Source organism: Petromyzon marinus, chromosome 24 (assembly GCF_048934315.1).
Source record: "Petromyzon marinus isolate PM22_M1 ecotype Great Lakes invasive population chromosome 24, UKy_Petmar_22M1.pri1.0, whole genome shotgun sequence".
In the NCBI taxonomy this organism is placed as follows: Eukaryota; Metazoa; Chordata; class Hyperoartia; order Petromyzontiformes; family Petromyzontidae; genus Petromyzon; species Petromyzon marinus.
In genome coordinates this window covers 17807150-17819926 of record NC_133690.1, presented here as the reverse complement: position 1 = coordinate 17819926, position 12777 = coordinate 17807150, and positions in this window count along the sequence as shown.

Here is a 12777-nt window from a genome sequence, read left to right as displayed (position 1 = left end):
AAGGACAGCACGCACCCAAGCATCGCACGCACGCGCAGTACACACGCAGTACAAACAGCACACGCACACAGCACCTACAACATATGCACAGCACGCACGCAGTACAAACAACACACACACGGGACACACAGAGCGCACACAGTACAAACAGTACACACACATCACAGACACAGTACAAACAGCACACACGGAGTACAAACAGCACACGCACAGCACACACAGCACCTACAACACACACACAGCACTCACGCAGTACAAACAACACACACACACGGGACACACGCAGTACAAACAGCACACACAGTACAAACAACACACACACGGGACACACAGAGCGCACACAGTACAAACAGTACACACACATCACAGACACAGTACAAACAGCACACACGCAGTACAAACAGCACACGCACAGCACACACAGCACCTACAACACACACACAGCACTCACGCAGTACAAACAACACACACACACGGGACACACGCAGTACAAACAGCACACACGCAGTACAAACAGCACACACGCAGTACAAACAGCACACACACAGTACAAACAGCACTCACGCAGTACAAACAACACACACACACGGGACACACGCAGTACAAACAGCACACACACAGTACAAACAGCACACGCACAGCACGCACTGCTGCTGGCTATGCGCGGTGATACAAACCAAGGGGACTGCGACGTTGTCGATACGAGACACGATAGTGTTCGCACTTGAGCTGATACACACACAGTATATATCACACACACAGTATATGTCACACACAGTATATGTCACACAGTATATGTATCACACACACAGTATATGTCACACACACAGTATATGTCACACACACGCACAGTATATGTCACACACACAGTAGATATATCACACACACAGTATATGTCACACACACAGTATATGTCACACACACACAGTACATATCACACACACACAGTATATGTCACACACAGTATATATCACACACACAGTACATATCACACACACAGTATATGTCACACACACAGTATATGTCACACACACACACACAGTACATATCACACACACACAGTATATGTCACACACAGTATATATCACACACACAGTATATATCACACACACAGTATATATCACACACACAGTATATGTCACACACAGTATATATCACACATACAGTACATATCACACACACACAGTATATGTCACACACAGTATATGTCACACACACACACAGTACATATCACACACACAGTATATGTCACACACAGTACATATCACACACACACAGTATATGTCACACACACACACAGTATATGTCACACACACAGTATATGTCACACACTATGTCACACACACAGTATATGTCACACACACAGTACATATCACACACACAGTATATGTCACACACAGTATATGTCACACACTATGTCACACACACAGTATATGTCACACACACAGTACATATCACACACACAGTACATATCACACACACACACAGTATATGTCACACACAGTATATGTCACACACTATGTCACACACACACAGAGTATATGTCACACACACAGTATATGTCACACACACACAGTATATGTCACACACACAGTACATATCACACACACAGTATATGTCACACACAGTATATGTCACACACTATGTCACACACAGTATATGTCACACACACACAGAGTACATGTCACACACACAGTATATGTCACACACTATGTCACACACACACACAGTATATGTCACACACACAGTATATGTCACACACTATGTCACACACACACAGAGTACATGTCACACACACAGTATATGTCACACACTATGTCACACACACACACAGTATATGTCACACACACAGTATATGTCACACACTATGTCACACACACACACAGTATATGTCACACACACAGTATATGTCACACACTATGTCACACACACACACAGTATATGTCACACACACAGTATATGTCACACACTATGTCACACACACACACAGTATATGTCACACACACAGTATATGTCACACACACAGTACATATCACACACACAGTATATGTCACACACAGTATATGTCACACACACAGTATATATCACACACACAGTACATATCACACACACACAGTATATGTCACACACAGTATATATCACACACACAGTATATGTCACACACAGTATATGTCACACACACAGTATATGTCACACACAGTATATGTCACACACTATGTCACACACATACACAGAGTACATGTCACACACACAGTATATGTCACACACACAGACACAGTATGTCACACACATACACAGTACACATATAGGCTGTGTGTGTAGTGGCACTCGCATGTACCTATCAGTGATCTTTGACGAGGGTTGTGGGGGCTGGCTGAGTGTGGGGGATGCGTGAGTGACGGGGCGGAGAGTGGGGGGAGGGTGGGTGGTGAGGTGGGGGGTGAGGTGGGGGGAGGGTGGGGGTGAGGTAGGGAAGGGTGGGGGTGGGTGTGGGGAAGGTGGGGGGTAAGGTGGGGGGAGGGTGGGGGTGAGGTGGGGGGAGGGTGGGCCGAGGGAGTGGGTAAAGAGTTAAGTTGTTGTTGGGGTGTGGGGGGATGTGGGGAGGGGGGGCGAGGTGGGGGGGGGGGCAGTTAATAAAAGGCAAAGAGTCGCGCGACCTCGGCTGAGGCGTTCGTGATTTCTGCAGAAAATCCTCTTTTAAACATCAGGGGAGCGTGAGTGACATTCTGGAATCCATTTCTTATGGGGAAGGGGACTTAGGCGGTAATCTCGCGGGAGGGTTTTGGGGGAGAATGAAATGAGGCGGGCCGCGCTTGCACCACTTCAATCGAGCCCCTCCGAGTCATCACGTGACGTGCCCCCCACAGACCCCACCCCCCACCTCAACCCCCCCCCCTCCTTCCCCCAAAATGGATGTCTTCCTTATCTTCAAAGCCACAGGTAAGCCGGTGCCCCCACCCACCATCGCGCCCCACCCACCCACCCACCAGTCAGTCTGTCTCCCCACCAGTCCTTCTCGTTCTCACCACACCGCCACCACCACCACCACCACTCCTGCCGCTGTCACCAATGTCACCGCTCGCACTGCCAGTGTCACCACAGCCATCGCCACCACCACCACCATCATCATCACCGCTACCTTCACCATCGCTACCATTACCACCGCCACAACCATCATCATCATCATAATTACCGCCACCATCTCCACACCCCACCATGGTCCCACACAGGGTCACAGATTCCCCGGTGCGAGCACACAGCGTGCTGTTAGCGAGCACCTATTGAGACCGAATCTCAAGAACAAGGCGCGGTGGGTGGCCAGAACCACGCCCGGCCGCCTTTATCTCCCCAGTGGCGATGTTTACACATCGCCACAAATACTCATTAAAGGCTGACTCATTAAGGCTGATTGACCAGATATCAGTCGCCACTGATGTTAGCTGTGGCCGGCAGTCAATCCCTGGGCGCTAGGTGCGTACATCACACACACGTGTGTACATCACACAGTGTGCGTACATCACACACACACACTCGTGTGTGTACATCACACACATACATCACACACAAGTGCGTACATCACACACACCGACACACGCATCAGACACACACGCGCGCGTGCGTACATCACACACGCATCACACACGCATCACACGCGCCAAACCCTGAGCCCCATCAATTCTCGTAAAGTGTTGCAGACACTCGCTATGAGCGCGCGCGCATTCGCGCGGTGGGGGAGGAGACAACGAAGAGCGAGAGAGAGAGCGACAGAGAGAGAGAGCGACAGAGAGAGAGGCGTGAAAATGGCACAATCGGGTGAGTGTCAGTGCCACGAAAAAAAGCGCGCCCCTTTGTTTCAAAAGAGAGCCCCCGTCAGACAGAAAACAAAGCCAGAAGATTACAACCTTGGCCGTTTGAATGCCTCTTCCATATGGTGCTCAGCTCGGCTCCATATTCAGCGACATGCACAAGTAAGCCGTATCGAGCTGCGGAGAGAGAGAGAGAGAGTCTGAGAGCGAGAGAGGCAGCCCCTTGCCTCTCATTCTCTTTGTGTGTGTGTGAATATATATCTATCTATATATGTGCTCCCTCACACACACACACACGGGTGCACGTTAGATTAAATTTTTACAATGGATGAATTGTAGGTTGGGATATCTGGAAGGCTCGGGCTCTGCATAATTCATGGTGGGGGTGGGGTGCGGGGGGGGGGGTAGGCAAACTGCGCATAATTCCATAACCATGCGAGCTCACGCGTTGAGAAGTGCTGGGGCAACTTTGCACCCCACCCCCCAAAGCCCCCCCCCCCCCACCGCAACCACGTGGGAGGCAGTGGAAAGGGGAATTTAGAGCAACAGCTGTATAATAGATCAATAGGTCATGACGGCAGATATTCATTGATGCCCGCCGCCACGATCCACCCCCACCCCTCACGGAGATTCCATCGCCCGCTCTTCTCCGAGCCCCGCTCGGCCGCTGCAAAGTGGACATCCGAAGTGTGGACAGATCATCGCAGTCAAGCGCAACACACACGCAGACACCGCGTGCCATCTCGTCCTCCCGCTCGCTCGCTCGCTCGCGAGATCAGCCGTCATTTTCTCTAACTGGGGGATCCAAATCTTAAAGGGAGGTGGGGGGTGGGGTCCGTGCCTCTATTACCACCTGGGCAGTTCACCAGCCAGGCTCGCATGATTCATGTGAGCTGAATGTCGACATTCCATAGTGTTGCTCTCTGAATTTACACACACACAGAAGGCCGTGCGGTTGTTAATAAGTTCCATACAATAAAATATAATTTGTTGTTATTTACATGGAGAGACTGATATATGAAGGACACGTCCTGCTGATCTAGTTTGGTATCAATCTTCCTTGCCTCACCGTACGTAGCCAACAGCGCTGATCGCGGAGGTGCGGACGAAGGACAACAAGCTAAACACAAACATCAATTCTCAATAAATGCGTTTGTCAATCTAGATGATGATGATGATGATTTAAAAGTGCATAGCTCCAGTGGCTTCTTAATATCGGAAGAGGGTTCCAGACGGCCGCAGAAGCGTTCCTTCCTCAGATCCTGAAATTCTTAATCGGTGGACATCAAAGACGTCAAGAGGTCAACACCACGCACATGCCACTCCATCGCTGCCCCCTCCCGCTCGGTCCTGTCACCCTCCTCGACCATCCAAACTGCGCTCACATCAACTGCAATGCCACGCTCCGCTGGGGGTACAGCTGCTGGGCAGCAGCCACTCGGGCACGTCGATCTGCTGCTGGCTAACAATGAGATTGATACTTGAAACGTGGTTTTTTGTGATAATTTATGGTACGGGTGCGCAGGTTATGTATGTGCCCAGTCGTCGCAGTCAGTGAACCCCTGGCACCTGGGTCTGTTCCGTGACCTCCTGCCAGCGAGCCTTCGACACTTCACGCGGCCTCAAAGTGCACCTAGCCCGGCACAAAGCACAGTGGTGACGTCACAGCCACTTTGGTTTTGGGGGAATAATTTGTTTATCCTGGAAAGCCACACGAAGTCTAATTCGTTTTTTTTTTAACGAGGATCCTCCTACATTGGGTTTTTGACCTAAGATGTTGTCAACCAATGGGAAGTGTTTATCTGTACGGGATGAAACCGGAGCACCCGGAAGAACAAAAACCCACGCGTGCAAGGTGACAACAACAACACGACGTCCCCGTACAGATGGAAACAGATATGAGATTAGTCAACTTAATTTCCTGCATTCTGCTAGCCTGCGTCAAGAAAGTGCCATGATCTGTCTCGCCAGGAGAAGGCAGTAGAGCAAAGTGCCGACTCCTCTCATGGGTCGCTTCTGTATGGGATACAGTGTTGCTCCGTCGCATCTGTGAGGTTTTTTTTCCGGGCGCTCCGATGTCATCCCACATGGATGTATGCATGTTGAAGGTCCTTTGCACCGTACGTAGCCAACTGTGCTTATCGGAGGTGCGATGTATCATAAACAACTTGTTAATTGGCTAAACACGTATTGAATATATAGAGGAGCGCAGAGCCTGGGCAATTGTTGGTCGCGTCGACTCCTCATTGCCGTCTTGCTGCTGCTGCTCCTCGTTCGTGGTTCCCCGGTGTTTGTGAGATGCACTTTGCGCGAACGCCGAGGTGATATATAGAACTAGATACACACAGCAAGAACATTCGCCCACTGCTCCACCGCTCTGCAACCGCTCCTGTACGAATATAAATATACATGTGATACATATATATGTGCGTGCAGTTATATTAATAACTGAGCTGTCTCTAACAATACCAACACGTCTTTCCCCGGGCGGGGGGAGCGGGTGGCAAAATGCAAAGCCTGGCCCTCGCCTCTCTGCTAACGTTGCCCTGTCGTATACGTGTCACAAAGTTATCGCTTTAACACGACTGGTAAACTTTGGAGTACATTACCACATTATAGATGCACTCTGGCTCACATCCTCCTCCTGATGCTGCTGCTGCCAGCCGAATATCCGATCCACCAGCGTTAATAATAACTACCACTCGGGCAACGCCTGCATATTCAGTATGCTCTCCATTTAAAAGTTGCGTGGCCGAAGATACCTGCTTGCTCTTCAGCGCTTGCCGACGGCGAGGAATTTGCACGAAGAGACTGGCAGATGAAGAGCAACGTGTGGATTAGGGAGATGCAGGGTTCGTGCATCGATGGATTCGTTGATTATTTTTAGCGCCGTTCAAGCTGTTAATTAAGGTGAGCAGGGGGGGGGGGGGCTTGGGCAGGAGAAGTCGAGGCTAGAAGGAATCTGAGATGGTCGATGGCGAAATATAACAATGACGGAAGTGGAGTGGAGGCCACGGCAAGGTATGGAGTCCATCAATGGAAGAGATGGAGCGATGAAATCAATAAATTACCGTGAAGGGGGCCGGGGGGGGGGCTTACGTGAATAGATCGATGAATCTCGAGAGGTGGCTGGCAATGGCTTGCCGATGATGTTTTTTTTAAATCTCGCAGTGGATTGCTAAGCCAAGCTATTACATGTTTTATTTTACCAGGTAAGGCCCACTGAGCTATGTCGCTCTTTTCAGAGACGACCTGATCGCAACTGATAACTCAACAAAGTGGCTTATCATCACGTAGAAATGTACAGCAGCCAAATACTCTAAACGCATGCTGATTCTAAATGGAGGAAAAAACCGGAGGACCCGGAGAAAAATCCACGCGTCCACGGGGAAAGAGAGCGTGCAAACTCCACATATACACGCGTCAGGGTTGGGATCGAACCCACGGCCTCCTGTACACCGGGCGAGGTAGTGAACGTCTCGCCACCGTGACCCAGGTTGATGCCGATGACAAACTACGTGTGAAGTTATGTATGCGTTAGCTCCGTGCATCTGTCTGCAACACAGAGATGACGATAGCTCCCGTAGAGGAGATCCGAAGCGAACGGAACTTGAGTGCAAGGCTCTGGTTGAGGGGCTTTGCACGAGAGACGCTTTGCAAAATGCGCGTGTGAGGACGAAAACAAATGCACGCGGTTGGATACGAGGGCCAGGGTCAGCAGCCCTAACGCAGTGCAATAACCACGTGAATAAGTAACGCGTGCCTCCTCCTCCTCGTCTCCCTCCTCCCCTCGTGTAGAATTCTTCCAGCAGCTATCCGAGCTCGCAGCGTGCGATGGCTCACAGCAGGCCCGCACCGCGTTAGTGTCATCACATTGCGGCGATGTGCTAGTTAAAAACACAACAGACACGATACGTACGCGTCTGCGTTTTATGTATGTAGGTCGACTCAACCTCAAATGACTACCTGGGTGTGATGCGTAAACATCGCCACCTGGGAGACAAAGGCGTCCGGGCGTGGTGCTGGCCAACTACCTCCTAATATGCCGTGCCGGCCTTCATAGGTGCTCGCTAACAGCACTTTCCACAACAGTCTGTTAAAAGCTATACGGTGAAATATCTGCCTTTCCATGTGCGCGTGTGTACGCGCGTGTGCCTTGCTGTATATTCTCAAATAATAATCCGACGCTTGCCCGGGTCAAGTGACTCGCGAGTCAATGTAAAGGATTTGCTCCGGATTTCTGCTTCTTGTACTGTGTTCGGACATAAAGCGATTCTCCCCCCCTCCTCCTCCTCCTCGTCTCTCGCGTCATTGGTTCCGATCGCGGTCACTTACTGCAGGTCGCATTGGGCGCGCTCGAAACGGCGCGCTCGGACCAGCCACGGGCAGCAGCAGCAGCAACAACAGTCGCAGAAGCGGCAGCAGCAGCCCATTGCTTTCCCATTTTACGTGGCAATGTGCGGTGCTCGAGGGCCCCTTTCCTTTGTGTGAGGCCCTGGAGCAGTAATTTGCCCCAGGGCTTCACACAAAAGAGGTTCCCCGCAACGGGAGTGTTAATTGCCGTGTGTGTGTGCGTAATGTGTGTGTGTGTGTGCGTAGTGTGTGTGTGTGTGCGTAATGTGGTGTGTGTGCGCGTAATGTGTGTGCGCGTAATGTGTGTGTGTGTGTGTGTGCGCGTAATGTGTGTGTGTGTGCGTAATGTGTGTGTGTGTGTAATGTGTGTGTCTGCGCGTAATATGTGTCTGTGCGTAATATGTATGTGGGTGCGTAGTGTGTGTGTGTGTGCGTAATGTGTGTGTGTGCGTAATGTGTGTGTGCGCGTAATGTGTGTGTGTGCGCATAATGTGTGCGCGCGTAATATGTGTGTGTGTGCGTAGTGTGTGTGCGTAATATGCGTGTGTGTGCGTAGTGTGTGTGTGTGTGCGTAATATGTGTGTGTGTGCGTAGTGTGTGTGTGTGTGCGTAATATGTGTGTGTGCGCGTAATGTGTGTGTGTGCGCGTAGTGTGTGTGTGTGTGCGTAATGTGTGTGTGTGTGCGTAATATGTGTATCTGTGCGTAATATGTATGTGGGTGCGTAATGTGCGTAATGTGTGTGTGTGCGAGTAATGTGTGTGTGTGCGCGTAATGTGTGTGTGTGCGCGTAATGTGTGTGTGCGTAATGTGTGTGTGTGTGTGCGTAGTGTGTGTGCGTAATGTGTGTGTGTGTGTGCGCGCGTAATATGTGTGTGTGCGCGTAATGTGTGTGTGTGCGTAATGTGTGTGTGTGCGCGTGCGTAATGTGAGTGTGCGTAATGTGTGTGTGTGCGTAATGTGTGTATGCGCAATGTGTGTGTGTGTGCGTAATGTGTGTGTGCGCGTAATATGTGTGTGTGTGCGTAATGTGTGTGCGTAATGTGTGTGTGTGTGTGCGTAATATGTGTGTGTGTGTGCGTAATGTGAGTGTGCGTAATGTGTGTGTGTGCGTAATGTGTGTGTGTGCGTAATGTGTGTGTGTGTGTGCGTAATGTGTGTGTGTGCAATGTGTGTGTGTGTGCGTAATGTGTGTGTGTATACAGGTAGAGTCAAGGGGAGCGGTCGTGTAGTGATTAGCGTGCTCCTCGACGAACCGGCTACCTGAGTTCAATTCCCATTCACGGCCTACACCAGTGGCGATTATCTGAATCTGTCCTGGGCCTCCCCTAGGTCGACTCAGCCTAAACACAAACAACTATTTTAGTTTGTTGTCCTTCCCCCGCACCTCCGATGAGCACGGTTGGCTACGTACGGTGTGAAAGAAGTCCGACATACATTAAAAAATGGTACCTGGTGTAAAACATCGCCACGAGGGAGATAAAGGCGGCCGGGCGTGGTGCTGACCACCTAGCCTCTCGTGTGCCGTTCCCGCCTTCAACCGTGCTACTCGCTAACAACACTTGCCCCAGTAGTCTGGCAAAGCTACACGGGGGATCTTTGTCTTTGTATCCTCAAGCAAACCACGCAAGAGGCGAGCAATTGTTAAACACCTGCAACCATGATGATGATGCTGGAGGTAATCTCTGGTGAAATGTCGCCAAGATTCCTCCCCCACCTCTGCTTTTGCTGATACATCAAGTCAATTGGAATATTTGCAACGTACGGCGCGAAAGAAGTTCAACATACATTATTTTATTAGCTCTGTCGTGTGATGAAAGGATACATTTGTAAATTGGTATCATACCTACACAATGATGCAACCCAAATTAAACGAGTTTTGATTAATTCTACTTTTCCGTCCTCTCTATGTGGAGCATTGTCCAAAATGTCGGCAATAAATTTCAAGATGTTTATTTTTTAATCCACAGTATTATTGATGAATGTTTCGAGTTTTTTTTGTTGAACTGTACGTTTGTTTTGTCTTTTGTTCTTGAATCAAGTAAAGATGCAGGCCAACAAACTAAGAGACAAAAATAAAGAACTAAAGAATGGCTGCCGATGTCGCGTGCGCTGACCAATTAGACGCGAGTATGCCGATTCGTTGGTGAGGATAAAAGAAAGACTTTAAAGTTATGGTTAGATGTGGAATCGTAGCGATCGAGTCTACTGGAATACGAAAAACATTGATATCACAGTCACCATTACATTCGTGGGAGGCTCAACCTAGTCACGTGGCTGAGCTGGCAGTCCCGCCCCTCTCCGTTAGCAACGCCCACTTTTACGTGGCCACGCCCACTCCATCACTAGCCCCCACACGCACATTGAGTGGCCGGAACACTGCGAGTCAGCGGTACAGAATCATAATATTTATTTATACTGCATGAGGAATCTGATGAGCTATAAAGCTCTTTTTCACAGATGTCCAGGAGGGGCGGGTAAGAACGTTACAACAACAAACACAATACAACAACACGATAGTGGTGCAAAGTACAAGAAAGGTGAACAAATCACCCAAACACAATCAAATACAACACTAAACCATCTCCATCCTACCAGACAAAGCCCGCTGAGGCATTAACTTATTTTTCAGAAGCGACCTGGCTACAAATGATAGCTCAACAAAGTGGCTTATCATGTGGACATTTATAGAAGCAGAATTATCTACACAATCTCAATGCATGTTTATATATGTGTGCAGGAAAAGCGAAGCACCCGGCTAAAAAAAATTCCACGCGACCACGAGGAGAGAGACACACGCAAACTCCAAATATACAGCAGGCGTCAGGGTCGGGATCGAACACCGACCTCCTGCATACCGGGCGAGGGAGTTAACATCTCATAGCCACCGTGGCGCGCCCCTTTAATAAATGAATAAAGTACATATATACGAACAAGACAAATTGGAGGCGAACTATTAAGGCCATTATTTTGCTCGTATACGAGCTATGGGCCAGAGATGTGCGACTAAAATGGGATTGCCACCTGTGATGAACAAAAACGCAGTTGCATATCATGAGAAGATCACCCAATGCCAACTATAAATATATAAAACATGTCTTGTCTCAAGTGGTGAATTATTATTATTATTACGACGCCAACAATAAGAAGCAGGACTTGTATTGTCCCGGGAAGAATTACAGATTGCCCACGGGAGCGACTGCAAAGAAACGACGTTTCAGAAAGAAACAAACAGGACAGGTAGCAACGCATGACGAAGAGTTTGCTGGTTCGAGGTTCCAGGGTGGCTCAGAGGTCAGAGTGCTCAGCTGGCGCCGCAGAGGTCCCTGGGTTCGAAGCCAGGCAGCTGCCAGTGGTTACACCTCGAGCGTGAGTGAGTCTTGGTTGGTCTCAACCCAGTCGCAAATAACTGCACGAAAGAAACCCCGTAACATTCAATTAGATTCTTCAGTTGATTTGGCTGAATTCCAGCTCTGACAGTTCCGTGACAGATGAACGTTCCTCTCGCTTGGCAGAACAGGTGGCAAAGTGATGCCCTCTACTGTGCGTGCACCAGAGTGTCACTCGAAGAAGGAGGAGGCCGGATCTCAGACGAAGCTCTGTGATATCCACTTCCGTGGGGCGTTCACCGACACGAAGGGGTTTGTTGCCGGACTCCCGCGGAGAGATCCAAATGGATTCCTCTCACACCGATGGCACAATTGTGGTAAATTCGGGTGGAAATATGACAACAACATAAAATAGTAATAATAACAAAGAGAGAGAGATAGCAAGTGTGTTTTTGTGTGTTTCTGGTGTGCACACACGCGTCCATCAGCCGCTAGCCACAGCGCCGCACACAGCTGCAGCTGGGTCAAGGCAGATGCCTCCTCAATCATCTGTTTCCCGCACGGTTATGTGGCGGGTTTTTTTTGCTCTTTCCCTCCCTCTCCGTGGCTCTGTTTTGTTTGTCTATGTTCCATCATTTATTACTCAATCAACTCATCCATTCTCATTCTCTGTTTGCGCGTCAACTCGATATATCTCCGGCTTATAGTTGTTGGGGCACACCCCCTCCCATTGCCTTTGCAACCAACGCCATCAACACGCCCGCACCCATTCTATCTTGAATATATATACATACACGGTACTTTAGCAGTCCACTGCTGGAGGAAAGCCTCCCCAATGTAGGGATTATTGGACCATACTTCACCACGCTGGTCATCATTGCGAGTTGGTGAAGTGGGATGGTCGCGGAAGCAGGCCCGCGATCGGATATCGCTCACCGCCGATGTTTAGCCGTGGTCAGGAATCTAACTCAGCGGTTAGCGGCGCGCTAACTGCTGCGCCACCACTCCACGCGTCCAACCCGAGCTGGTAAAATTTAACTCTCATTCGAAACCGAGATAATTTATAAATTAAGGCCATTTGGGCAAAACATTCAGATTTCTCCTCTCCTCTCGGTGACAGCAAAAAATATTGCTATTATTTTTAATTAACACGTTATGCTGAGAGGCTATCTATATAACGGAATTTAATTACATACCCTCGTACGGGTGTAGGATATATTTAATTGCACGTAACGTAATAAACGTCATACAATGTAAAATGCATTTTTTAATGATAGAAGAAATAATTTC